Genomic DNA, 11,251 nt, shown 5'->3' with positions numbered 1-11,251 from the left:
TAAGAGCACCTAACCAGAAGCTGGCACATGTTTTTTTTTTTTCCGTGGGTAATTACACCATTGCCTTTTGCCTGTGGTATAATTACCGCATTTCATCATACACATTTTACATACTGTACACACACACAAATCAGCATGCCGTTCTAATGCCCTGATTAAATTGAGCACAATGTTCTTCTACCTGTCACATGTCCATCAAAGTATCTTCTCACCCTGCAGGTCCCCACCCAAATAGAAAGGAACACGTGCCTTCCTTCCCATTCCAGAAGAGTGTTAAAGAACATGTCATTTGTGAAGAGCAGAAACTTCTTCAGGATGATGTCAATTAACTAAAACACAACCAACCAAAATATGTAAAAAAAAAATAAAAAAAATAATAAAAAATTGATTTATTATCTTAAACACCTAAAAAGAATGAAACGCATACTTTTGCGGAATTCTGATATGCTTAAGTTCATTAAAATCATGTTCTTGCGACATTATAACATTCTATTGGTAACCCAATACCATAGTAAAACAGTGAGTCATAATGGTCTACGAGTCTGCCACTGTTTCATTTTATTAATAAGAAAAATACATTGGAAGACGTCCCCTGCTCCCAGCTGCTCTAGGGTTTCGTACTGTCACACTCATAGCACATGCCTTTGTTATCGCTGTCGCTGTAACTGGAGATTAGTATTCTTGCAGAAGTGCAATTTCTGGTGGTTGCGATCGCACAAGTATCAGCTGACAATGCCGTGCTACATTTTATTTCAAAGAGGTTGCGGTAACAATGGCTTATAGTAATAACAGTATACCCTTTCCCCTCTGGGAAAGGGAGTGAATGCTATCTTGCCACACCATCTCATTTCTTTAAAGCTTTGCACTAACCGCTGACATATCACACAAATGCCTCCTTTATTACCTGCCAGTGATTGTCTGCTTTATAGGGAATTGCCTCCGGAACCATGGTCCTCATGCCAGCAAAGTGTTACACTTATTCCATGTGAATTTGACTCTGGCTAGCGTTCCATGAGGCCCCATTATACACCTGCCCTGTCTTACTAACTCAGGGAAGCCTAGGTTACACTGTCTATGAAAGGCCTTTGTGTAATCCGCTTGATTGCATGGTAGTTTTAAACTGGCACAACTTGCTCAATATTTTTGGAGGGTTTGTGGCATATACTAAAAGCCCTGTTCCCGTAAAGACTGCAAATCTGATCGTCTGATTGCTGCTCAGTGGCAGAGTTATAAGTGTTTTTGATAAACACCCCTCTTTCTGTCCTCAATATTTCCATATTCGTGAAAAATAAACTTTGTACATCCAACTTGAACATAAAAACTCCCTTTTCACCAACACAGTTTTAAAATGAATAAAGTCTGCTTTGATTGTAGTAAATGCAGACATTGAGGATCGTTCTGGACGTTGTAGAAAAGGTAAGTGTGTGGGTAACAACAACAAACCAGATACAAACTGACGAGGGAAGCCTTCTCGCGCGCATTCTTTCACAGCAGGGGATGTTGGGAAATGGAGTTCAAAATGCCCAGCCAAAAAAAAACGCATGATTAAATTGTAAAAAAAAAAAAATTTATCTGTGATCAACTATTTAGTTGTTTAATCGGTCCAATTAATCTATTCATCGGAGTAGCCCTGTATATACTGCTTGTTCCAATTGAAACAGTCATCCTGGAGTGCAAAATAATGTGTAAATCAAGAGGTGGCCCTAATTAGGATTCAAAATGTCTGTCCAGCCATACAGTTAAAAAATACCACCCTATGATTTTATATGAATGTTTTCGTTATTAAATAGCTCACAGTTATTTGCATGAGTAATGCATTTTTGTCTGCCTGGGGAAGGACAATCAGTTTGTGAAGAAACTCAAGGTGTCTAAAGGGAGCCACCAAAGAGCAGCCAGTGACTGGATGAGGATTCAGCAACACAACAGAAGGAGGGAGGAGAAGAACACTACAGCGACAACCAACACTGACATCAAGCTTCTCACACACAAGCTTACCTCCTAACATACAGTGGCATGTGTTCCGCATTCCCCTCGACCAGTAAGCATATAACATTAGAACTTCATATTTCTGAATCACAGATTACAGAAAACCGAATGGCTTGTCTTATCTAAAATTGGTATTAGCTCTTTATAAAAAAGAGACAACCCTAGTGATGTATGTGGGAATACAGAAAGCACATTACATCTACAAACATTTAGTAACATACAAGTAGTTCTGAGGGTCTGAGCCCCCTTGTCTCAGTCCTGACCTGAAAGACCACCCACTCTCAGGGTAACAGGGTAGCTTAGTCGCCCACGGTTGAGCAGTCAACTGATTGTATTAAATTGTTTAGAGGAATTGTGTTGTCTGACCCCTGACCTGTGCACTTTTTTTTTTTTTTTTTTATCTCTGGTGATTCCATGAGCCTTGTTGAGCAAATGCCAAGTTGGATCCCACCACTAAAGAAACTGGGATATACTAAGGCCCGGACCAAATCAAAACTTTGACAACCCGCTAATCGCACTTAACAAAACTGTATTTAATAGCGTTTTCTTTTTTTTTTTGTAAGTATCTTATTTCTTCTACTCATAAAAAGTAAAACGCTTTTTAAATTGAATACAGTTTTGTTAAGTGCGATTAGCGGGTTGTCAAAGTTTTGATTTGGTCCCAGCCTAAGTTCTGTGTTCTTACCTGTGCCCCCCAGTGATAATAGTTTAGAGCATGCACTGATTTCCTTTAACAGGGAATATCCTGAAACTCCTTTCAGCAGTGAGCTGTGATTTATATCTAAACGTTTTGCAACTGCGGCTAATCTTTGCAAGACTGCATTGCAGATTGGTGACTCAGATCAGTGATATATATGCAGGGAGATGCTTTGGAGGAATCAGAATTAGGCAATTCTCATGATCGTTTCAGAGTTTCTGTTTAACATCAGGGATGTTTTTTTTCTTTTCTTATTGTGAGTTGTTCAGGGAGGCACCGGTCCCAGTCAGCATTTTAGCTACTTCTAAAAACATTACAGCCCTGATAGTGATTTACATAGTGCAGATGGCAAAGCTGCAGCATTTACTTTCCATTTTTAAAATTATTTTAATGTAGATCCCTCATCTATTTTTCTTTTTATTATTTGATTAATATCAAACTGACTTACATCACTAAAGACATCACAGCTGTGTTTTTTTTTTCTGCGAAATTTATGACATAGACAGAATCCACTAGCCTTACTTTGAACTGCATAAGGGAATTTTAGTTCCAATTGTCAAAACTCCACTTGGTTCTTTGAATATCACGCACATGGTTGTTATTTTATATTTTATGTGATGCATATTATTTAAAATGAGCAGTCAAAACAGGGATTTTAGTGGAATTCGCTATAAAATAGTTTTTAATCACTTTTCTTTAACTCTGTTATCCTTTCATGTAATGGTCCAACGACTCAAACACATGACTCAATATAATAGCTAGTGGGTACTTGCTGTATATAGCCTTGTGCACCGTATATGCCAAGTGCTGATGGGGCTTGTTATAACTGGGATGAGCCAGTCACAGGGTATTTGGTTGATTGTGTTTTTTGCAGTAACAGGAATTTGCATTTCTGCCATACATATTAAGCACAGTGAAGACAACTCCAACGAGTGGCAAATCTGAATCCTTAGTGTAAATATCTACTTTCCTTCTCCAAGAGGCTTCAAGCTGTCTAAACAATGACAGTGAGGGACAGTAACAACTAACATGAAACAACCCTGGGAAAATAGAATGCAAACTTAGAATAGGGGTTGAAGGAAAAAAGTCTTATTTTTCTTTGCCTAAGAAATATGAACTTGCTTCCCACATCTGTTTGCTTAACTAGCTGAGTTGCCAGGTGCAGAGAGCTACCAGGTCAGGACACTATCATGATATTTGCCATTGTATACATTTTTTCACATTCTTATCACTCCATTTGGTAACAGTATTAATGCTAAAAGACATGTTTCATCTTTTCCATTACATGTTTTCAGTGCAATATGTTAATTAACTCTCACGGATCTAGTTATTTTTTGCTGTTATGACAGCTGACAGCATGTAAGGATGGTGTCATTAAGTAATGCAATTCGGTATTTGTTGAAATCTATTTTAAAGCATGTGACTGACTTTTTCTTTCAGCATGTATACTTATAGTGCGTACACTTATTTACAGCGTGTGTATATTACATGGCGCTCACTGTTCATCACCTCATCTCTTTCATTTTTAACAGGGGGTGGCATTCCCTCGGCACAATGCGGGGAGTCTATACAAGCTTGCCCTCAAAGAACAACTACCTCTGCTATTCAGTCTTGTGTCTTTCTATTGGTCTCAAGCATGCAGTAAACACATATTATCCTTTTACAGCATGATATTGTGAGCATTGTGAGGGTCTGGAACCAACTCTCCAGTAATGTTGTTGAAGCTGACACCCTGGGATCCTTCAAGAAGCTGCTTGATGAGATTCTGGGATCAATAAGCTACTAACAACCAAACGAGCAAGATGGGCTGAATGGCCTCCTCTCGTTTGTAAACTTTCTTATGTTCTTCTTATGTTCTTATATTTTGTACAACACAAGGTAAGAGAAAGTTCTCAGGTTGTTTGCTATGTGTTCAGGTTGACAGCATCTTAATGGCTGCAAAGCATGTCAGTCATCAGGGGAAAGCAGCTAGTTGGTTACTGACATGAAAGTAGGCGTTGAAGGAGAGGGGACCACTTTACTCTCCAGGTGAACTGACCAGGAAAGGAAGGAACGACTGCAGCTATTCGACCTCAGAATCTTGTGTTTAGGAAAGGATAGGTGTATAATGAAAGCAGGTAGCCTTCTTTCAAAATGTGATTTGTTATACAGTATTTTCAAATGGCTGAAGATATATATATATATATATATATATATATATATATATATATATATATATATATATATCAGTAGAAAACAATGGTTAAAATAAAATACATTCCATTTAGATAATATGAAGCTTTTGGGAATTGTATTGCTCTGGTGTTTGGGATGACCCCATCCTGTTTCTTTATTGCATAATGTATATCTCTTTTGGTCTAGCAGGTGGTCCGGTCTGTGGGTGGGATTCTTGTACAGTATCTTGGCTAAATCCCTCACACTGTTAACTCCTCCATTGTCTTAGCTAGTGTTCCTATGTTGAAATGTTTCTCTTGTATTCATGATGGCAATTAATTATTCTAAGCCCATGTTTTTTGGAATGGATTCCAATAAAAATGTTATTTCTGTTTCCTGAGTCAGGACACAGTGCTATACCTGTCAGGCATATTCACAACCACGCCATAATCTTAACTAACATGGATAAGATCATCCAAGTCAATGCTGTGCAGCCGTGTGACCTGCATTGTTTCCTGGATCACATATGTAGTAACACGTGGTATTGCTGGGTAGGACAGTCATCCCAAAGCAGAACTACAATTTTGACTCAGTCGTGCCAAAGGACATTGAAGCATCACACCTCCCAATGTTACTATTTATTTTTTATAGACACCCCCCTCCCCCTCCTCCCAAATGTACTTCTATTTTTAATTAAAAGATGTACAGATATCTTAAATACAGTCATCAGCATGGGTTTATCACCTTGTGTCATATTACAATGACTAGGAGTTTAGACTCAGTTGGAGTAGCTTGTAGAGGACTTCTTGAATCGTGGCCCGTCAATTGGAGGAAAACAAATCAGAATCCTCCAAAGATCATAATTCCTCTGGACTAGTAAAGCAGAAGATGATTGGTGTATCATCAACAGCACTGGTGTCTGGGTTTCATAACAAACAGACTATGGCTTTTCAAAGTCACCTCCTTTACAAAATGGCTTCAGATCTCAAGATGTTGGGATTGAATGGTTGCCTGTTCCCATCTGATAATGGATACTGTAAGTGAGTGTCAGACATTCTGAAGTAATTTCTCCCACTCTAGATGAATTGTTTTGTCTATTTGTCTACAACCCCTACAACCCAAGGACTCTGCCCACGATTCCTGCCATATCTCTTGCATAACATACAATGGCTAATGGGAAAATAAGTAATTTGTGTGTAGAGTGACTCTTGCTGTTATAAGAAATGTCATTGTGTGCAGTTTGGGTCTTGGCTTCTCAAACCGTAAAATGATTTCTGTTATAATAAAAGACATTAAGATTAAATCACAAGAAGTTTGTTCTCAGGAAATATTAAACATAAAAAATATATGGGTTTTTTTGTTCTAGGAATGGGATAGCATCTATATACAAGATAAAATGTAGTGGCTTTTTGACACATCATTAACAGTAATTTGTTGATTTCTCATACAGGATTTAAAATAAATATTGGCAACACTTTATATTTACTGTCTCTAATTACTGTGTAGTTACAATGCTATTGCTCATGGTTACTATGTACTTAACGTGTAAATCTTTTTGCATGATATATGTAAGTGCATGATTGTATCAGAAAACGGATAGGGTTAGGGTTATATCGTGCAAAAACATTCATGCAGTAATTATATTGTAACAATGCATAATGACATTGTAATTATGTGTAAGTACACATGTATTTACTAAGTAACTACTATGTAAATGCACAGTAATTAGATACCTAAATACTGATGTTGTATTTGTGGAACATTTTTGTGATTATTAAAAGAAGAATAGCCTGATATGAATCTTCAGTGAACCAAACATAAAGACCTTGTTTTGTGGCATGTTGTGTATTTAAAAAATATATATATATTTTTAGTATCAGTGGCGAATTAGACATCTGATACATTTCCCCAATGACGAGATGCAACCAAAATATTTTTGCACATCCTTGGAGACTTCTTGACTATTGTATAATTTCAATGACAAATAAGTCTATACAGGCAGCCTGCACTGTAAATGAACCGTACTGTCAATAGACACACAATAAAAAGGATTATTGTGTTATATTAGAACCAACAACAGTAACGTTGTATGATAATTAGTTGATGTTCTAACTCTTGAAAAACTGAATTATTTCTTTTTTACTCTTGCCAGAAGTATCGAAAGCTACATTTTAAAGGAATGCCAGGAAGTGGCTAAGCTTGTCACCTAATATCATGATACCTTTACCAGATTAAAGATATCGTTTTTCCCTCTTTACATGTACTCTTTATCAGTACATTGACATTTTGTTTGTAATCTTATTTTGAGTCCAAATAAAATATATAAGTTGGCACAAGATTGTGGGGGGGATATAGTGTCATAACTTCCATACAATGTCACTTGGCTCCGATTATATTTGAAGGTATATCTTTCCTGTAAAATGCATGTCTGGTCACTTGTTAGGACTTGTTTCTAATCGGAACGCTGCGGAAAGGTATGAGTTCACTGAAACAACTGTTGATGCTGCCCATTCAAATGACTAATCCATATAGTCACAGCTCTAGTACGATCAACCTGCAAGCTTCCAGACTGTGTCATGTTGTATTATTTGAGTGACCTCATAATGAACTACAAGTTGCCAAGTAGAAAAGGTGAAGGAATTAAAAGCCTTGGAGTTAGTCTTCTCTTTTAGAATTTGAACACCTTTAGAGTTTGAAACAGATTACATCAACCAAAAAAAACTAAAAAACAAACCTGTAAGATATAATCTGAAACTGAACTCTTACCATGTAGAAGTGTCTCCTAACATGTTATTCTGAGTTTTCTAATACTCAGCTTTACCTTGATCACAATACTAGTGTACATGATACAGCATATGTATTTCTTTTTTGAAACTGAAACATAATTTATTGGGCGAATCCCATGTTTCCTCCCACTTCAAAACCTGTTTCCTACTTTCAACAACATAAGGTTATAAAATTAATCTTCATGCTAGTTATCATGAGGAAGTGTTTCTTTAATTTCAAGCTCCCATCATTTTTGTAGTCTATTATTCATGTTACTAATGTAATATAAATATAACCATGATTTGACCGGCATTTCCATCCCTTATGTTTTGTTATGTAAGTCAGTTATCTAGTTATTTTCATTTTCCTACAGTGAGTTAGTCACATAAGAATTACTTGTTTTAATGTCAGAATGTGCGTAAATAGCAGGAAATAGCACAAACTTTCTCAAAGGTAGCGTTCGCATGTGTGGGCCAAATGAAAGGTTGTTTTTTCACATGTGGGCTTAGAAAAGATCGTATCTAAATTGACTGTGCTCAGCCTCGGCTCACAGGTAAACAGGCCTACAAAGGTTATGTGAATTAATGAGGAAAATGTCTCTCAGATTTCTTCTGTTTCCCTAAACTTTAGATGGGTCAACAAGTTCCTTAATGCCTTTCAGATTCACAAAGACAGATACTGTGCAGTGAGGAGCACGTTAGAGGCTTTACCTGCCATGCGTTACCTGGGCTGGCTTTGTGCCTTCAGCTTAGAAACTGAACACTAGATTCTAAACCCTTGTAGGCATGAGATCGAAAAGAAAGGGGTCTCTCACTGTTATTATTTGTGTGGACATATTCTTCATGGTTAGCCAGCAGTTAGGAGGAACTACATTCTTTCAAAATTATTGATTACTGCATGCCTTTCAAACTTGAAAACGTTTCTTTGTTTTATTTTATTTTTCTCTACAGACTGTCCTGAGTAAAGGAATGTTCATATTTATTCATTAATTTCCTACTTACCGTACATGAAGCTGGCTCTCACAAGAAGTTCAAATGAAGTAGTAAATCATACCTGTTTGCCTTGATACTTGTATATATCTTAACTTGAGTACAGGATGTTGAGATGGTTGTGCGCTGAAATTAAAAATCATATTGTAGCTATACCTACCAACGACATCTCTTTACAGATACAGAACATTTGTCACAACAAGCTGTCTGTTTGGTTGGGCTTCTAGAAGGTGTACTTGTGAGGTGGTTGGTTACTACAGGATTTTAAAGAGTTTGTTAAGTTCTGCCAAAGCTGGGACCTAAGGTGGAGGTTGGTGGGAAAGCTGGGTAGAAATATATGCCGTCTCTAGGCATCATTTACACAGGGGACATATGAGGATATGTCCGCCTCACTTTTTCAGTGACGAGGAAATGTCCGCCTCACTTTTTCAGTGACAAGGAAATGTCACCCTCACATTGCAGCAGTTTTTTTTTTCTTTTCATTGTGACATATCTGAATCGTGATACAATTTCCGATATCTATGGTCTCAATACGATAAAAACACTGGGATCTTATCCTGTCCTCCGCAGGGGTGCCAATCTGAATAAAATGAACATTTATTTTGTATTTTATTACTGTACGCCTCAGCTACAGAAACTGTCCCCCTCCACTTTTGGAACCAAGAAACACAAATCAGTACTCACATGAAATGGTTTTGTCAAGCATTGCTATTTACCTTCAAGATAATATACATAGAAAATAATGCTTCTCAAGAGTGCCTTGAAAATTGAAATAAAGCAAGAAATAGTATTTCTGGAGGAAGAATGATGTAAGCATTGCCTGTTGTTAGTGTGACATGCATGATACACCCTTGATTAAAATATTACTGAGGACTATACCAGATATTTTGCCATGACTGATATACCGTCAGACTAATCCTTAAATAGTGTTTGCTTTTGCCTTCCCTTTAATTTCAGTGTTATTGTTTTTCAGAGTCATTCAGTGCAGTGCCACACAGGCCATCATAGCTGTATAGCTTGGCTCAATGATACTTCTTAGCACTTTGAAGAGGTTGCAGCAAAAGCTTTGAAACCCATGTCACATGTATAATTTCATATCAATAACAGCCACAGTCAAAACATAATTTCTGATCCATGTTAATTAGTGGCTTCAAAACAAGAGTAAACCAAAAAATAAAGGAATTTTAAATTGCTTGCTGCAAAGCATGCCTAATCAATCTCAATCATTGACGTGGCATACTGTATATACACCGGCTGGCCATTTTATTAGGACATGTCTTCTCGATATCATTCGACATCGCCCAGAATTAGACATGCAAATTAGATTGCTCATAGGACACGTGATCCCCGCAGCCCTTTAAAGCTGCCATCATTTACTTAAGCATTGTAAGACTTGAACGATTCCTCATCAAGACCTTCTGCCGACCTCTTAGATTGAAATGTGTGTGACTGAATGGATCTCTTGAGAGACACCTTCCAGCCCCTTGTGAAGTCTAGTCCACATTGTGTGAATGCTGTGATCAGGGCAAATGATGGCCCAACACGATATCACACACAGGTCCTACTAAAGTGGCTCGGCAGCATATGTGTTTAATCACTTGTTTGTACGACATGTTTAGTTTACATACTTCAGGGTTATGGAAAAGCAGATTATTTTTTTAATTATACGATCAATGTGCTACTGTTCGTCTTGACAATCAGCTGAATGCAGTACCACAGGAGTCTTATCACCATAATAATCATACCCCTACCCAACTCAAACCCACAACACTGTCTGTCTCCCTTTGAAGTGTTATCTGTATACTGCTTCACTTCATTAATCACTATACTTTTGAAAGGCAATGGGTATTTTCATTCATCTTTCTGGCCATCAACCCTGTATTTATCTAAAATTGTGCTGTGTGTGTTATTGTATTCCAGTTTCCTCTGTGAGCTTTATATTTACAATTTTTTGTTTTTTTTGGTTAAAAGTGAAACAGGTAGTTTGACATCCATGACATAAAACAAAATGACACAAAACGAGAGATGAAAGGATGGTTCATGTCTGATCAGGTCTGTTGTTAGTTTGAGACGGCCCCTTTTGACTAAACATATAAAGAGATACTATAAAGAGGTACTAATCCATATTGTACATGGAGACTCAGCGAAATGTCTGAAGAGCGCATTGCAATGAAAGATGTGGAAGCCTGAAGTTGGAGAAGACAGACCATTTCAGTTTCAAGAATTACCATACGACTGACCATAGCAATGAATTCATATTGTATAGCTGCTCATAAAGTACATTTCCTCCCTAAATCATTTCTCCCTGTAAGCCAGATGTTATTGCCTGAAGCTCATTTTTGTTAATGAATGTATTAAGTGCTGGTACATTGTCATTGTAAGTGGGTACTGTAAAATTACCCGTAATTTGTCCTGTTGGATTTTTGTAAATAACCACTATTGCAATATTAATGGCAGTCAAAGCCATCAACATGTGCTTCATGCACAATTGATTTCTTGTTTTGACACAGTCAGATACAGTACCAGGCACCAAATATATATGATTTTTGGCGAAATTCCAATAAAAACAACATATTAGTGTCCGTCCCCTCGTCCAGGTGTACACAAGTGTTGTGTGAAATGGGAGATGCACATGGTGTTTATAAACATAATTCTATTA

The sequence above is a fragment of the Acipenser ruthenus genome, chromosome 16 (assembly GCF_902713425.1).
Source record: "Acipenser ruthenus chromosome 16, fAciRut3.2 maternal haplotype, whole genome shotgun sequence".
Lineage (NCBI taxonomy): Eukaryota > Metazoa > Chordata > Actinopteri > Acipenseriformes > Acipenseridae > Acipenser > Acipenser ruthenus.
The sequence above is the reverse complement of the archived record's forward strand: the minus strand, read 5'-3'. Positions refer to the sequence as shown.